The 18,739-nt window shown below is 41.9% G+C and overlaps 1 non-coding gene across 1 annotated transcript; it reads left to right on the top strand.

The window, feature by feature from the left end:
• Nucleotides 1–1,747: 1,747 nt before the first annotated feature.
• On the top strand, nt 1,748–1,854 carry LOC131250292 (small nucleolar RNA R71). Its single transcript, XR_009173219.1, has one exon. It is a non-coding gene; the product is annotated as a small nucleolar RNA R71 (small nucleolar RNA).
• Nucleotides 1,855–18,739: the final 16,885 nt, after the last annotated feature.

Raw genomic sequence — 18,739 nt, 5'->3', positions numbered from 1 at the left:
AAATTGTGGCCTCCACTGGTTAACTTCAAGTACCGGTGCAGTATCAAGCAAGGCACACGTCTCCCTAATCATGTCATCATCAAAATCATGGGAGTGGGCCAGACACGTCTCTAGAGGGTCAGAGGATAAGGTCAGAGGTGTCGTATCTTCCACGAAAGAGTCAAGCATGTTAATGTCATGGAAATCGTCACCATCATCTAAGTTCATGCCGTTATTGAAAAAGATGTTTGACTCCAATGTCATATTCCTAAAAGACATAGTCATGACACCATTCCTGCAATTGATAATTGTGTTTGAAGTGGCAAGGAATGGGCGACCAAGAATGATAGAAATTTGAGTGTTCATGTTATTAATGGGTTTGGTGTCCAGGATGATAAAATCTACGGGGTAGTAAAATCTATCAACTTGGACCAACACATCCTCAATTATCCCTCTTGGTACACGAACAAAGCGATCAGCAAGTTGTAGCATGGTTAGAGTGGGTTTTAATTCACCCAAACCTAACTGTTTGTATACCGAGTAGGGAATCAGATTGACGCTTGCTCCTAAGTCAAGAAGTGCGTGATTAATTCGATGGTCCCCGATTACACATGATATGGTTGGGCTACCGGGATCTTTGAATTTCTGTGGCACATCTTGCTTTAGGATGGCACTCACTTTCTCGGTCAAGAAGATCTTCTTTTGAATACTCTGCCGTCGTTTGGTCGTGCATAAGTCTTTCAGGAATTTGGCATATGAAGGTATCTGTTTTACGACATCAAGTAGAGAAATATTAACTTTCACTTGTTTCAACACCTCTAGGATATCCTGAGAGTTAGAGAGAGGTTTTGGTGTGACCAACCATTGGAGAAATGGAGCAACTGGCTTTTCTAGAAGTTACGGTTCTAATTTTTGTGGGGCGTCACTGGATCCATCATCGTTGTCCTCTTCTGGTTCTTGAGGCTTTTCGGGCCTAACCGGAGGGGTTTTATCAATGATCTTCCCACTCCTAAGAGTGGTGATGGATTTAGCGTGCTCCATTTGATTTGAAGAGCTGGGATTACTTATCTCGTATTGCTGTTTAGGATTAGGGAGCGATTGTGCAGGAAGCATCCCCTTTTCTATAACCGTCATACGTGAATTCATCTTTTGCATAAAATCTCGCATTGCCTGGGTCAGCTCTTGCATGGAATTTTGAACCGGTTCTTCTTAAGGTTTCCCCTGATTTGGATTTTGATTGAAGAAACTTTGAGGAGTAGCAGTTTGTCCATTTCTCCAACTAAAGTTTGGATGATTTTTCCAACCAGGATTGTACGTATTAGAGGTCGGTCCATTGAAAGGTCTTTGATAATTATTTACGGCATTGGATTGTTCATTCAACACTTCTCGAAAGGCGGGTATCGTAAGATAATTTTCAGTTGTATGAATGTTACAATCACAGATGCCGTAAACACTTTCCTTAGCCTTATCCTTCTTTCCTTCCATGGCCTCAACTTTTCTTATGAGCGTAATCACTTTATACTTGAGATCATCCTCTTCTTTCAAGAAATATAATCCACCTTTCTCCTTAGATTGAGTCGGCCTAGACATGGTATTCGATTTTGGGTAATAATCCCATGATTGTGTTTTTTCAGCAAGACTATCGAGGTAATCCTATACCTCGTCGACATTTTTATTAATGAATTCTCCATTACACATTATCTCGACCATTTAGCACATGGAAGATGTCAGTCTATCGTAGAAAAAATTTGTGATGCGCCACGTTTCAAAGCCGTGTTGTGGGCATGAACTGACCAAATCCTTGAACCTTTCCCAACATTGGTAAAATGTTTCATCCTCCTTTTGGGTGAAGTTCATGATTGCTTTTCTAAGGGTAATCGTTTTATGATGTGGAAAAAATTTCTTTATAAATTCCCTTTGCATATCATTCCATGTGCCAATGGATCTAGGACGCAGTGAATGTAACCACGTCTTAGCCTTCTCCTTTAAGGAAAAAGGAAAGAGTCTCAGCCTGAGTGTGTCCTCAGACACATTTTGAAAATATAAAGTGGCTATGATCTCATCAAACTCTTTCAAATGTAGATATGGTTCTTCAAATTCAAGCCCATGGAACTTAGGAAGGAGTTGGATAACCCCTGGCTTGATGTCCATATATCCTGTATTTTCAGGAAAAACCATGCATGAGGGTGTACTCACCCCCACTGGTGGTAAATAATCTCGTAAAGTACGAGGCGGGGGTGCTTGATGCACCTCATTCTCATCTTGAATGTCTTCCACCCTAGGTTGGGGTAGAAGAGGTTGGTTTTCAGCCATCACTTCAATTAACTTAGGAGATTTTGAGTGGTGTCTAGTCCTGCAATGAATAGTTAACCCCTCAACCAATCCTCCTTCAGTCAGGAGACGTCAAGTGTTGTCACGAGCCCACTTGGGCATGAAACACTCGTAGCCCTCAATCAAATTCGAAACCTAATCCTAAGAAAGGAAAAGAAAATCTAAAAAGAAAGAGAGGGTTGGAAAGAAGTTACCAAATTGGAGTCCCTAAGTTAAAAACCAAATGAGAAGCCCCTATGTGAAGATCCTGCAAAAGAAAACAAAAGAAATTAGTTTCTAAAATAGAAAGTCTAAAGTTAGAAGGTTCCTACAATTGAAATAGAAAGTTAGTTTCTAAAAAGAAGGCCTAGAATTAGAAAGTTTCTAAAATAGAAAATCTATACCTAAAATTAAAAAGTTTCTAAAAATAAACTAATTCTTAAAAAGGAAACTTTCTAAAAATAAAATAAAGGAAAGATGAGTTAGTTTCTAAAGTTAGAAAGAATTTCTACAAGGGAAATAACTAACCTAGTTTCTAAAAACAAAAGAGGAAAGTTTCTAAAAATAAACTATTTCCTAAAAATAGAAAAATACTAGAATTAGAAAATTTCTAAAACTCAAACCTAATTCTAAAATTAGAAAAAGTAGAGGAATTAAAAAGGGATTACCAATTTAGAAGTTTATGTCAGGATCCTACAAAACAGGAAAACAAGTTAGTTTCTAGAAATCAGAAAAATCTAAACCTAATTTTAAACTAATCCTAAAATTAGTTAATTTCAGAAAAACGTAACCGTCAATCCCCGGCAACGGCGCCAAAAACTTGTTCACTCCCCAAGTATAGGGTTGTGATGTAGTAATAAACTCGGTGAGACCGAGGTCGAATCCCAAGGGACTGAAACCTGTACGTAATCTGAAACTAAATAAAACTAGAATTAGACTAAGATGAAATCTAAATCGAATGAATTTGAGAGAATAATAGTGAAATATTAATCTTAAAACTTAAAGAATTCAGAGGTAGGAAACTACGGATTCAGAGGATCCACTTGTAGAGATCAGGGAGATCTACGGTCGATTCATGAACTCAACTGGACTTCGAGTCCCATCTTCATCCAGTTGGAAGATATAACCTGAAAATCAATTCTTAACTTTATTTAATTTAGTTTTCAAGAGATCATACGGGTGTAAATTAGAATGGATTCCATCACAAAACCATGCCCATGAGACAAAGCAAACAACAGAATTAAACCAATTCATGGCCAATCTGAGTAATATATGAATGTCAGGAAGAGTTCCGTCATTCCACCATGTCCAAGGGGCGATAGTGAACAACATGGCATCCTGACTTCATAATCACAAGAAAGGAAAAGGAAATACTCAAGCCATCGCAGATCTACTATAATGTAAGTCACAATAAACCATTAAAAACTAAAGCATTCTTTTATCTAACTAGAATTAAATATAGTTCATCACATGCATCCAAGCCGTAGGATCAACCCCATCACGCCACAAGCTTCACCTCTCAGCCCTGGCTAAGAGGTTTACCCTACCATGATTAGGCTATCCTCAAATTAAAAAGATAAAAAATAAAAACAGAAAATATAAACTAAGAAAAAGAAAACTCTCTCAATCCTGGGATTTTGCTTCACGTCCAGCCTCCTTCCTAGCCACTCTCCCTCTCACGTTCTCTCTCCCTCTGTTTTATAGCTGCCAAGGGCAGTAGAGAGGTTGGTCTGCAAGCTTCCTTTCCGCCGCTGGAGTCGGTGCGGAAATCTTACGTAGTTGCAACGTCCGCCGCATCTATCGCAGGAAAAACAACGCAACAGATCTCGTCTGAAGTGCATTTTCAGCTCCAAGTGCATGATCTAAGCCATCCGGGCTGCATGGCTCTGGTCAGTCCGACTTTGGGATGATTTTGGATGGTCCGGATCGTCGGACCGATCCTATCTGTGGATGCACAACGGCCCGCAGCGTCCGGGTCTCGGACGCGCTGTAAACAGGGCCTGCACGTTTCGTGCGCTGATGATAGGTGAAGCCCATAATCAGAATTTCCAGCGAAATCCACACCGTCCATCAGTTTCTCCTTGAAAATCTGGTAAAAAATGGTCGGTTTTGGAATTTCGTTGACGCGGCCCACCTGCTTGATCTTGCAACGAGGATTCTGCCATCTAGCACATTTGCAACCTCTTTTTAGCATTCTTCAGACCAAGAACTACCATATCTTGATCAGGACCTTCGTATGATTCGAATGGACGGCTCAAATTGAGCTAATGGGTCCATATGGTGGCCCACTGAGATCACCCACAACTCCCTGTTACGAACAGAGAAAATGGAGATTTTCATTTTTAGAAATAAGGTTGGTCAAAACCGACTTTGACCCCTTTGGTTGGTCCGGTGCACAGCGGGTGTACACTCGCTGTGTACACCCGCCACGTGAAGTGGGGTCTACCTTGATGTTTGTGGGAAATCTGATCCGCTCGTCCCTTTTCTCATCTCATTTAATGGATAGAGCCCAAGTTTGAAGCATATCTGAATATCAGGTGGGCCTTAGATCGGTAATTCATGGGCTGATCTGACCATTAGACCACTTCCATAGGGATCCAACTACTGAAATTTGACGTGTACGGTTTATTTAGGGTCTTCAGGCCATGTATGAAGTTTTGAGTCGATCAAATGGTGGGAACATTGTGATCTTGCATTCTGGACGTTTTTCAGGCCTGTTTGAAGTGAGTGGCTGGAATTTCTCTGATCTCTGGTGTGTAAATCGTAAATCTTGGTCCCATGGAGTCCCATCCAATGCCTCAGTGATGTCAGAGCGTCAAATCCATACCTTTAGCATCCTTTTCAATCCATGCTCATCAATTCTCCTTGCATCACAAACACGATTAAAATAGCCCATTAAAACAGTATCATGTTCATAATTCAGGTAATAACTGGGGTCTAATATGCCATATTTGACCCTCAACATGAGACCAGAGATTGGATCTCGGTTCACTGCATTGTTGACGTGCTGCGCAACAACTGGTATCAGAGCTATGTTGGTTTTGTTCTATTAGGAGCGATGATGAAAGAAGGGAAGACTAAAATTGAGAAGTTTGATGGTTCAAACTTTGCCTTCTGGAAGATGTAGATGGAGGATTATCTGTATCAGAAGGATCTCTATATTCCTCTAGGAGGAAGAGAGAAGAAATCAGAAAGGATGACAGATGATAAATGGTTTTTATTGGATTGGAAGGCTTTAGGAACGATCCAACTCTCTTTGTCTAAGAGCATCGCCTTCCATATATCTAAAATGAAAACTACAAAAGAATTAATAGAAACCCTAGCCACCATGTATGAAAAGCACTCAGCGTCCAACAAGGTTCATCTTATGAAACAGATATTCAACGTGAAGATGTCAAATGGTGGGAGCGTGGTTGAACATCTAAACGAGTTTAATACATTCATGAGCTAGTTGGAATCCATTGGCATTATTTTTGAGGATGAGGTTAGGGCATTATTGATCTTATCCAGTCTAACAGATAGTTAGGATGGTTTAGTGATTGCTGTGAGCAATTCTTCAGGGTCGACAAAACTGAAATTTGATGATGTGGCTGGTCTAATTCTCAGCGAAGAATCTAGAAGAAAGGCATCAAGAGTTTCAGGGGATTTAGGGAATGCTCTAAACGTTGAAGGAAGAGGAAGATCCTTAAACAAAGGAAGCAATAAACACGGACGTTCTAAGTCGAGGAAGAAGTCCAAGGGACCGAAAGACAAAGACGGATGTTGGCATTATGGGAAGAAGGGGCACATGAAATGCGATTGCAGGGCGCTCAAGAAACAAGAAAGAAGATCTTAAGGCGGAAAGGATTCGGTGAATCTATCTGAGGAGAGTGACATAGAGGCGTTGATCTTGTCTCTTTATGCGATGAATGAGTCTTGGGTTATAGACTCGGGTGCTTCGTTTCATGTCACTTCATGTAAGGAATTTCTACGTAATTATGTATCAGGTGACTTTGGGAGAGTCTACCTAGGTGATGATGAGTCGTGCAGTATTGTTGGAAAGGGAGACGTTCATATTAATCAGAAAGATGGAATGACTTTGAAATTGAAGGATGTCAGACATGTACCGAGTTTAAAACGGAACTTGATCTCAGTGGGGTAGTGGCCGATACCGGTTATGTGATGACATTCACCAGTGATTCCTGAAATATCACAAAAGGTGCCTTGGTGATATTTTGAGGTAAGAAGAAAGGTACTTTGTATGTGACTTCAGGATCGTATAGTTCACTCGCAGTCGCATCAACTAGAGTGAATGGGCAGTTATGGCATTAGAGGTTGGGATATGAGTGAGAAAGGGATGAAAGTACTATTGTCAAAAGGGAAGCTACCAGGGCTGAAGTCTATTGACTAAGAATTCTGCAAGGATTGCGTGTATGGCAACCAGAAGAGGGTAGGTTTCAAGTCAACAGGATACGCTCCAAATACGCATCTGTTAGAACTTGTACACACTGATGTGTGGGAACCGACACAGGTATTATGTCTTGATGGCTCGCATTATTTATTTTCTTTTATTGATGATGCTAGTAGAAAACTATGGGTCTATTTTCTAAAGCATAAATCTGATGTATTTGATGTATTTAAGAAGTGGAAAGTTATGGTAGAAAATGAGACAGGTAAAACAGTAAAATGTCTCAGATCAGATAATGGGGGAGAGTACTGTAATAAGAAATTTGAGGAGTATTATGCGGCAAATGAAATCAAACATCAGAAAATGATTCCAGGGACACCACAGTAGAATGGTGTGGCTAAGCGTATTAACATTACCATCCTTAAGCACGCTAGGAGCATGAGGGTACATGCAGCGTTGCCTAAGACCTTTTGGGCAGATGCTTTGAATACTGCCGCATATCTCATCAATAGAAGTCCCTCAGCACCATTGGATGGTGGGCTACCAGAAGAAACATGGACTGGAAAAGAAGTGAACCCTGCACATCTCAGAGTGTTCAGTTGCACTTCATATGTTCACATTGATGCAGAGCACAGAAACAAGCTGGATGCGAAGTCCTGGAGGTGCACGTTTATAGGCTACGGGCAGCATGATTTTAGCTACAGGTTTTGGGATGCAGAAAATAGAAAAATCATCAGAAGCAAGGACATAGTCTTTAATGAAAAAGTGATGCATAAGGACAGTGTGCAGGAAAATAAGGCCGAGGAGAAAGAATTCGTAGAGTTGGAAGAGTTACCGGACACGGGTATTACAGTGCCATAGGATGATCATGTACAGGAGCATTATAAGGCAGAGCCACAAACACCGGTTGTGAGGAAGTCCACTTGAGAGAGGAGACCCACGGTCCGATACTCACCCTCCTTACATTATCTACTGTTGACAGATAATGGTGAACCAGAGTGTTTTGAAGAGGCATTACAGCCGGATACACAGGTTAAGTAGGAGCAAGCCATAGATGATGAGATGGATTCTCTTGAGTCTAATCGTACATGGGAACTAGTCACTCTACATAAGGATAAGAAACCTCTCCATAACAAGTGGGTTTACAGACTGAAGGAGAAGCATGATGGTTCGAAATGGTACAAAACTAGACTAGTTGTGAAAGGGTTTTAACAAAAGGCTGGTATCAATTTCACTGAAATATTTTCACCAGTAGTGAAAATGTCTACGATTCGCATGGTCTTGAGTATAGTGGTTACAGAGGACTTACATTTAGAGCAGCTAGATGTTAAGACACCCTTTCTTCATGGGGGCCTTGAAGAAGAGATATATATGCATCAGCCGACAGGATAAGTGGCACCAGGAAAGGAGAACAAAGTCTGCAGACTGAAGAAAAGTCTATATGGCTTGAAGCAGGCCCCGAGGCAGTGGTACAAGAAGTTCAACAGTTTCATGTTGGGAAATGGTTTTAGGAGATGTCATGCAGACCACTATTGTTATTTGAAGAAGTTTGATACATTATACATCATCCTTCTTCTGTATGTTGATGATATGCTTGTGGCCGGTTCAAGCATAAAGGACATCTCAGATCTCAAAAGACAACTATATAGAGAATTTGTCATGAAGAATTTAGGAGCTACAAAATAAATCCTAAGCATGAGGATAAAGTGTGACAGGAAAAACAAGAAACCAGTTTTATCATAGGAATAGTACATAGCCAAGGTACTTGATCGATTTAATATTGGAGGTGCTGAGCCAGTTAACACACCATTAGCCAACCGCTTCAAGCTATCTAAGAAGCAAGGTGCAAAGACGCAGGAGGAATGGTGTCACGCCCCAAACCCAAAAATCGGATTCACAGGAATTTCGATCACTGAATCCGGTGCTGAAAGCCTCCGTAGTACTCCATTCTCGGCTCTCGGCGTCCATATGTTAGCACACCATTAGCCAACCACTTCAAGCTATCTAAGGAGCAAGGTGCAAAGACGTAGGAGGAACGGTGTCACGCCCCAAACCCGAAAATAGGATTCACAAGAATTTCGATCGCTGAATCCAGTACCGAAAGCCTCCGTAGTACCCCATTCTCGGCTCCCGATGTCCATATGCCAGATTTTGATCCTGGGATCCTACGAGGAGGATTTTTTTTTAACGTACATCTAACTTGTAATAAGGATAACCACAAGTTTACCCAAATCACAAGGCAACATCATCATCACATATCTACTAATATAATCATTTGAGTACAATGCTGAAAGGGAAATACATGAATCGAAAATCAAGTTCCAGAAGACTGCTGCACGCTCCAAGCTCAACACTGCTGCAACCTAACATCACCTGCACACATTTATCGTGCATAAGCTTATAGAAAGCTTAGAGGGTGGTATAAGTGTGTACAAGGTAAGTATCAAGTATTCAACATAATGACATCATCATACAATACTGAAAATACTAGTAATTCATAAATCATATAATATCGGAATAAGCAGAACTATCGATAAGATAATGAATTACCAGAGTAAGCAGAAATATTGACAAGATCATATGATAACAGGGTAAGCGAAAATATGGACAAGTCAATGAGTCAATCAATGTCAGAATACGCAATATAGAACAACTATACAAATGAGGAATCATAGATAGCCAAATATCAGATGCAGAGGATGCAATATAATATACATTCCTGATGAGTAATACAAATAGCGTCAGCCGTACCTAGGCCATATAAATGTAGAGATACAATAACCCAAAATGCCATATGCCGCGAATGTTATGCAATATGCGGTGTGAATGGAATGACTATACTGTAGTGTGAAGTCGGGATGATAGTACGTAGTATTACAGACTATGGGATCCATCATAAGGGACTTCTATCCAAACCAGTCCCATACCTACATTTGGATAGTCAAACTCAATGTGGTAAACTCCTGATCTCAGGTTAGTCGCGCGCTCCAACCGAAATCCTGGCCATTACGAAGGCACACGTAATAAATAGTTATGCACCACTAACCCGAGTGGATAGTGAATGAATGAATGCATGAATGAGTATGCAACTCCTGCTCACTAAATCCACATATTAGTACAGTTCATCTCTGGGATCATCACCAAGGTTTAGTACACTCCAAATGGCACTGCCGCTGTCTCAGCCCCACAGTCTAAGTGAGCGTAAGAAACCTCACTATCTGTCTAGCCAATAGTCTGCCAATACCTATCCGGCACGTCGATAGCGGACCCATTCATGAGCTGGTCAAACTCAGCCTAATTTGCCCCCTACTCTCGGGCGGGTAAGGCCACACCCCCTCCCAACCGACCATGACACAGTGGGAGACATGGCCTTCTGGTATTCAGCACTCGGGCGCTCATGTATCCACTCGATCTCGATGTTGGGGCGTCCTCTAGTACCAAGAGAGTGTAGAGATTTTCACTCAGGGACATCTATGGCGCCCGTATGCTAGAACCAACATTTTCGATGTCCCATCTGGCCATCCACGATATGCCTGTGGAGGCTACGACCCTGATGTCGCTAGGACACACAATGCAAGATGCATGAGTCATACAATCTAGTCATGCATCAATCCTGCACATACCGTGCGCTCATGTGAGATAACCTCCACCTATCAAGGAGTCTCATAACAACCTGTCCAATGGCATATGCAATGGTCAACCACATCTTATAACAAACATGCAAATGATGCATATGTGCATGATCATGATGCTATGCAGTCACATACTCATAATCAGTATCAATATCCGGCATCGACAATCAATCACAATAATGTGGATATTTAACCAACATTGTCCCCCAAGGAATGGTGGACCATGGCCTCACACAAGGGCTAAATATACAACACCATGGGTCCCACTCAATAACGTAATACACACCATGATGGGCCTTTCACATGGGCCTAACATACATCATAATGGGCTCCTTCGCCTAGCTCCCAAATACATCACAATGGGCCTCATCACCTAGGCCTCAATATACATCACATTGGCCTTAGACACGGGCTGAATAGTCATCATGTTGGGCCTTAAATATGGATCGCATATACATCACATTGGGCCCCGACAATCGGAATCGGCAATTGGCCATGACAAATCAGAATCGATAATCGGCCTCGATCGATAATCGGCAATCGGCTACGACAAATCAAAATTGGTAATCGGCCTTGATCGATAATCGACAATCGGCCACGACAAATAAGAATCGATAATCAGCCTCGATCGATATTCGGCAATCGGCCACGACGAATTAAAATCAATAAATGGCCTCGATCGATAATCGGCAGTTGGCCACAACAATCAGAATCGATATTCGGCAATCAGCAGATCAAGGCCTAAGGGAAGGTCACAGTGTGGACATCTAATCAATATTGCTCCCAACGAGTGGCCCACATAGGGCCAAATATATAGTAGGCCCATGACCTCACACAATGGTCTCATAAATCAAGTGGGTCGCATCACATGAGCCTAATGCACATCGCTATGGGCCGCATCATATGGGCCAGAAATACATCTCGATGGGCCTCATCATATGAGCAGGAATATTTCACAATAGCCTCACTAAATGGGTCGAAAACACATCTCAATGGGCCACGACATATGGGCTGAGTATACATCACAATGAGCGACGACCCATGGGCCGCAACCCGTGGGCCACATTAATGGGCCCCATATATACACCTCAGGTGGGCCCTGCTCATGGGCTTCAAATACATAACATGTGGGCCCTACCCATGGGTCTTATACGCATCAAATAGGCCACGCATCATGGGCCCAATACATGTCACAATAGGCCTTGCATCAATGGGCCGCACTAATGGGCCTCGTACACATCAAGTGGGTTGCATCAAATGGGCTGCACTAATGGGCCTCGTACACATCAAGTGGGTTGCACCAATTGGCCGCATAAATGCATAATAAGTAGGCCCTGTACATGCAGCAAATGGGCCCCACTAGATGGTTAGTGTGGATATAACATGCATACATCTAGTGGGTCACACGTCCCACGGACGGTGTGGATAAAACATACATCGAGGCTAGCCCTCTATGATTTGGACGGTTAAGATGGAACATATGAGGTGGGCTCTGCTCACGGGCTCCAAATACATTTCGATGGGCCTTAACCCATGGGCCTTGAATACATCTCAATGGGCCTCAACCCGTGGGCCCTGATATATATCATAATGGGCTGCATCTTATGAGCTGGGAATACATCACAATGGCCCCATATACATCAAGTGGACTGCGTCAATGGGTCACTCCAATGGGTCACACAAACATCACATTAGGCCCCACTAATGGGCCCATACACATCAAGTGGGCCTCTCAAGGTAATGAGGCATACGGCCCAAAAATAAATGGACAGTATGTGTATTACACATATATCATAGTGGGTCACACGGGTCAACCCCATGGTCCAAACAAAAATAGATGGACCATGTGCTTCCCAAACACACATCAAGGTGGGCCTGAAGCATCACAGAATGGGCCCCACCAGCTGGATATACAACGTATACATTACGATGGGTCACACTGGCCCACGAATGTTGTGAAAAAAATATACATCATGGTGTCCCCACATGCGCTCGTACCAGTCAAGCTTCTCCAGTAACCCGATTAGCGTAATGTATGATCACCACAGTATGGATAAAATACATAGATCATGTGTGGGCCCCACAGAATTTGCTGACATTGCTACATATGGCCCATAGTCCTAGAAACGAATGGACTGCCTAGATAAAACAGATACATCACGGTAGGCCCTGCGCATCACCGTCCAGTCCGGATGGACGGTGAGAATAGAGTATATACATCAAGGTTGGGATCCACCGTCCATGGGCTGGACGGTGGATTCAACACATCATCAAGGTGGTTCCCACCCTCACACGTGCAGGGTAGGTCCCACAAAACTTGCCGCCGACAATCACAACAGCTGCTATGAGAGGTACACGAGCCAGTCCGTCTAGCAGGTGGGTACCACATGGGACCCACCACTACAGACATGCACACACACACATATATATACACACACACCGTATATGTATATATAATACAATATAATATAATATTATTATATATATATACAGGGGTGCAGGGTGCACGGTCCAGCGTCCAATCTTCTGGACTTGTTGGATTAACGGTGTGGATATAAAATCAAGGTGGGTCACACTGTATTTTCGATCAAACTGATATTGTGTGGTCCCTAACTCAGGTTAGTGTGACCCTATCAATAGGTTGGAGGTAAATAAGCATCACATTGGGACCTCACATGCTACAACTGCGGTGGGCCCAACTGATTACAATGGTAGCCGTTCAATCTCTACTACTTCATGGTGTGGACCACCTGAGTCCTGTGTACGGCTGATTTTTGGGATATCCTCGTGCCTAATGGGGACCCATCAAATACATGGTGTTGATGGCCGACACACATCATGGTGCATGAGTAGCCCACTCAAAGGTTTGAAATCAAACTGACATTTTTATTTTTTTATTTTTTTTCTGCTATTGTCAGTACACACCACTGTCAGCTTCATGCTTCCTATGTAGCGACGTCCAGCGTCCCTGGACACTGGACGGACCCATACAACACATTTTAATGTGGGCCCCACCTATCAGATGGCTTGGGAAAAATGCATGCTTCCTGGTGGGGTCCATTCGGGTGGGACTTACAGCCACGTCATCACATAAAAACAAAGAAGAGGGGGAGAGAGAGAAGCACCCACCTCAAGATCTTCTTAGACTTCTTCCACCAACACGATCTAAAGCTCCAAGGAAACTATTCCGATGGTTGAGATGGACTTTGGATGGTGGAGATGGAAAGTAGGAAGGTGGGCCACACATGGCTTCTCATATGGAGGCTTGGACGTTGGAGTCTCATGGTTGCTTGAAAAATGAAGAAAATAAGAGAGAGAGAGAGAGAGGATGGGATGGGTGAGTGAGGTGATGGGTGTACTTGTGTAAGGGAGAGAGTTGACTTTAAGGGGAGTGGTTGTACTTAGGGATGGGTGTGAGTGATGGGAGTGATGTGTACTTGATTAATGTGATTGATGTGATATTTTTTAGGGATTGCAACACGCGGCGTTCATCCTCGAACTGAACGCGGGCCCACATCTCCTAGCTAGGGTACCGCATCGACATGCAAGACGCGGCATCGGAACCGCCGCGACGGCACGGTCGCACTGGTACAAGTCTCGGGTCGAGCCGACTTAGATATATGAGACACATCTTAGGGTCACGTGCAAAAGCCGATAACTGTTCACGGGTTACCGAAATTTGATCAGGATGACCGCGGAAGCTTACGGAACAGTACGGGCTAGGATACGGGTCTTACAAATGGGACTACATGGCTAAAGTCCTATACACGTCAACTATTGGAAGTCTCATGTATGTTATGGTAAGCACGAGGCCAGACATTGCTCAAGCAGTGGGAGTTGTTAGCAGGTTCATTAACAACCCCGGGAAGGAACATTGGAAAGCCGTGAAGTGGATCCTCATACACCTGGTAAGTACTAAGGATATAGGGCTGTGTTATGGAGGATCAAAAATCAAGCTACAATGCTACGTGGATTTAGATTTGGCAAGAGATATCAACAGCAGAAGAAGCACTATAGGTTATATTTTTTCTCTGAGTAGTGCTGCAGTCAGTTGGGTCTCTTAGTTATAGAAGATAGTATCAATCAGTACGACAGAAGCAGAATATATTGTGGCTACAGAAGCGTGCAATGAGATGGTGTGGATGCAAGATTTCATGGAACAGTTAGGTAAGAAGCAAGCAGATTGCAAGCTGTATAGTGACAGTCAGAGTGTAATACACTTGGCTAAGAATTCAGCCTTTCATTCAAGGACTAAGCATATTAACATCAGATATCACTTCATACGTTCGTTACTGGAAGATGGATCGATTGCTCTGGAGAAGATTCATAGAAGTGAGAATCCTACGGATATGCGGACCAAGGCGGTCACACGGGAGAAGTTGAAGTTTTGTTCAGCTTTGATTGGTCTTCAGGCTTGAAGACGGGGAGGTGGTGCACTCCGGTTGTAGAAGACAGAGGTTTATGGTGATGTGTCTTCAAGTGAGAGATTATTGAGAAGTGGAGCCACATCTGGACAGCCACTCGACCAGTCAAGTAGCCCGCTTGACCGGTCGTGAACTGGCTTGACTCGTTTTCCAGTAAGTTGGGATTTTGGATTTTCGAGGTGCTCAACCAGTCGTGGGATGTGCTCGACCGGTCGAGGGTGCTACTCGACCAGTCAAAGATTCTGCACGACCAGTCAAGCTTACGTAAATTTGAGTCCAGATTTGATTCGGACTGCGCAAATTTGAGTTGGTTTTCGCAAAGGTGCGAAAGGAAAGTTTTCTAAACTATAAGTAGGTGTCCCTAGGGCTTTTCTAGGGTATGGGAAATAATTCTAAGGTATGGGCAAAGGGTTTTCTCTGTACTTCCAAGGGAGAGGTTAGTATATTGCCTTGTAATCTTCATTTTTCTTCATAGTGGAAGTTTGCATCTGTGGTTTTTTACCCTTATTGGGATTTTTCCACGTATATCTTGTCTTGTGGTTTGTTTGGAATGCTTTGATTCTGTTTCTAGTGTATATTTCTTCTTGTTTATCATTTGTGGGTGAGACCAGAGATTGGATCTTAGTTCACTACATTGTTGGCATGCTACGCAACAGTGTAAGATTTATTTTCTATTCCAGTTATGATAGTATATATATTAGGTGTAATTAAGATTGGGGTAATAGAGGGGGCTTTCTAATTCATTCATAAGGGTTTCAAAGATTATAAAGTGGATTTGAGGCTTGTTCAATTCAGTAACACTTTCTCTTATAAATTCTGCTTTCATAGTGCATTACTCGTTGCTTTATACTGTGGTTTTTTCCCGCAAAGGTTTTTCCACATAAATTTTGGATGTTCTTGTTTGGACTTGTTTACAATGAATAAAGTAGGTATTCATGCTATAGAGCTTAGGCGGTGAACCTTCCAAAATCTGTAAATCACATAAGAAGACTTGATTATTTTAGGGCCATAAGAGAGCATTAAAGCATGCACACACTAAATGGATTGGATGTCTTTCACCCATCACAGTGGACCCCAAATGCAATCTAGAAGTTTTTAATGGTGGATGTTCCATCTTTCCCTCATGTGATCCATTTCATAATGGACGAGTTGTGTTTTTAGTATCACAGGAGAGCATCAAGAGAAGTACATGATGGATATATAGGATGTACCATACACATTACAGTGGGCCCCACATATAATGAGAGTATATAAACCATTGTGTTCTAACATGTTTAATTCCTTTTTATCCATAACTACCCCACCTGTAATATGAAACATGGCTTTTCACTAGGTTTCATATTACATCTAAAAGTTGTAATCTGATTACAGCATGTAAAGCCTTTATGAGCCGTAATTAGATTACCCATAATCCCATTATAACTTAAGGACTTTACAGGCATCCAAACGACCCCTAAGAATGGCAATGGGCTGGGTAGCCTGACCTACCGTCCGACTTAGACTTTTGGCTAGGTTTAAACACACTAGCATGACCGGTGGCCTAGGCTTAGGCCTCACCTTCATTGGCCAATTCATTTTTGGGTCAGGCTTGGCTTGTATGTATTATATTCTATAAATATGCCATTCTAATTCTTAGTTAATCAATTATCTTGAATGCAGACTATTTGGTTTCATTAATATAATATTGTTATTTCTTTCTATATGTGTGGTCCACTTGATAAACGAATGGATTAGGAAAATTTAAGAAGGAAATAGGGGTTTTTATCCATTTTTAGACTAGGTGAATCTAGTCTAAAAAATTCAGGTTGAGCTTTGGCCTATTATGCTAGGTCTATGTCAGGGCCTTAGATTTCAAGTATCATGTCTGACCTGAGCCTAGTGCCCATTGCCACTCTTTTATGATTAACCATCTGGACTGCCCATTTGTCGGCAACCTCCAGATGTTCTACTATGTGAAAAGTTGAATGTGGGAAGTGCTACTATATTTTAACCAGGTGCGTTCAAACGTGGCATTGGGCTGCTGTGGAGCCCACATCAATTGTGCATCTGATCCACCCATTGATAAGGTGCCTTTATGGTGTGTTTGGCCGGCGGACTTAGGAGGAAGTAGGAAGGATAGGATTGTAAAATCCCTGCTATCCATATAATAGTCTATTTGAGCGGCGAGGGATTGAAGTGGATTGCAGATTTCTGATGGATTCGGACGGGACTGAGAGGGATTACGAAATCTCGCCTTGAATACTTCATTGTCATCCGATCCCTCATCGAGCCCATCCCTCTTCTAGTGGGAGAGATGGCGAGGATCATGTTTTTGGCGCAAAATCACTGTTATTTAGGGCTACATGTTGGTCGTGGAGGTGATTTCATTGAAAGGGCGTTGCTATCGCGAGCTGACGGTGTTTGAGGGCTGAGGTAGGTCTTCTTCCTCACGTCCGGGCATGAAATGCCCTTATGTACATGATTTGAGGTCCTGCATGTTTCAGAAAATGTGGGTTTATTCTAGTATCTGAGAAGGGCACGATGAAATTTCAGGCCTGATCATCTACCCCTGTCATCACCGGCAAAACAGGACCTCTGAGATGCATTTGGCCTGTGTGATAGGCTGTCACGGCTTCGAGATTTCCATGGCATGCCCAAATACCTGCTGATTGATGGTGAATGGGGCATGCATTTGAAATACGTGTACAGTTTCATGTAGGTTCAATGTTAGTTGGTTTTTTGTTTTCTATAGATCTCTGATATGGTTACTCTCATCTAATTTTTGGGGTTTGGTATATCCTTTGGATTTCTGATAAATATATGCAGTTGGATTTCTTCTTTATACTTCAAATATACTATTTTTAGAATCCTAAGGCTCTAATCTTTCTTTCGATTTCTGATGGATTTCGTAGCATGGTTTCATTGTCTTGAAGTTCAATGATCTCATCTCTGAATTTGTTATAGATTTCACTGTGTGGGTTTTCTTCTATTTCGCTTAATTGTTTCTCAGAATTAGGGCAGTTGGATTCTGTTTTTTAGATTCTTTGCAAATTCATGATCTTGGATGTTTTGGGTTCTCTGAATATCTTTGTGGATTTTGTCATATGGGTTTTCTTCAATTTAAATAAATGTTATAGTTCTTATAATCTACTTATTGATATATATTTCTTATGGATTGCTCTTCATGAATTCTGTTTAATTCCTTGTATAAAAGTTTTGGTAGATCTCATATGTCTATTCATTGGACTTGAAATTCTGCTTTTTCTTCTTATTACCAATGATCTCAGATAGATTTATTAGTGTTGGTTTTCCTTGGATTCCAATTATGAAATTTTATTGAAACTACTTATATTAATCTTTAGTTCCCAGAGCTATCTTCATTTTCTGAAAGATTTCCATGTGTGGTTTCTATTAACTAAAATGAGATAAACTTATTTTTTAGGTGGAATGTCCCCCCCCCCCCCCCCCCCCTCGAAAACTTATGAATAATTCGAAGGTGTTTGAAATCCATCTAAGAATTTCATGACCACCATTCAGAAAAAGGGGGAAAAGAATAAGATAAAAGAAGAATCAGATTCATATTAGTGTTCTTCTGTCTTGGTGGTTCACCACCCTATGTCTATGTCATCCTTCAGTTAATGATCTCTCTCAGTAAGCATGGAATCCCCTAGAAAACATTAATAGCCCACTTGAGGAAGAAGTATATATATGAAACTATCACATGTTGCTCCAACCAATACACTGAGGGTTGCACTATATCTGGCATTGCAAGGAAAGATATGCCTTCATGTATTGCTGAAGGCCACTGATTCTAATCCAGAAAAATCATGCCTTAAGCAATATAAGCTGGCAATAACTCCATGTTAGTCAGTAGAAGATTAGAGGATCTCATGTTATAAGAGTAACCCACAATTTATTTGCATTCATATTAAGTCTCATAAGAAGGAGATTAACCAAGTCCACCAACTTTACTTGCAGCTACATATGCACATGCATGAAATCCAATCCACACATCAGGTGGGCCCTCT

The sequence above is a fragment of the Magnolia sinica genome, chromosome 6 (genome assembly GCF_029962835.1).
Source record: "Magnolia sinica isolate HGM2019 chromosome 6, MsV1, whole genome shotgun sequence".
NCBI lineage: Eukaryota > Viridiplantae > Streptophyta > Magnoliopsida > Magnoliales > Magnoliaceae > Magnolia > Magnolia sinica.
Note: the sequence above shows the minus strand (reverse complement) of the source record. Positions and strands in the feature narration are given on the sequence as shown.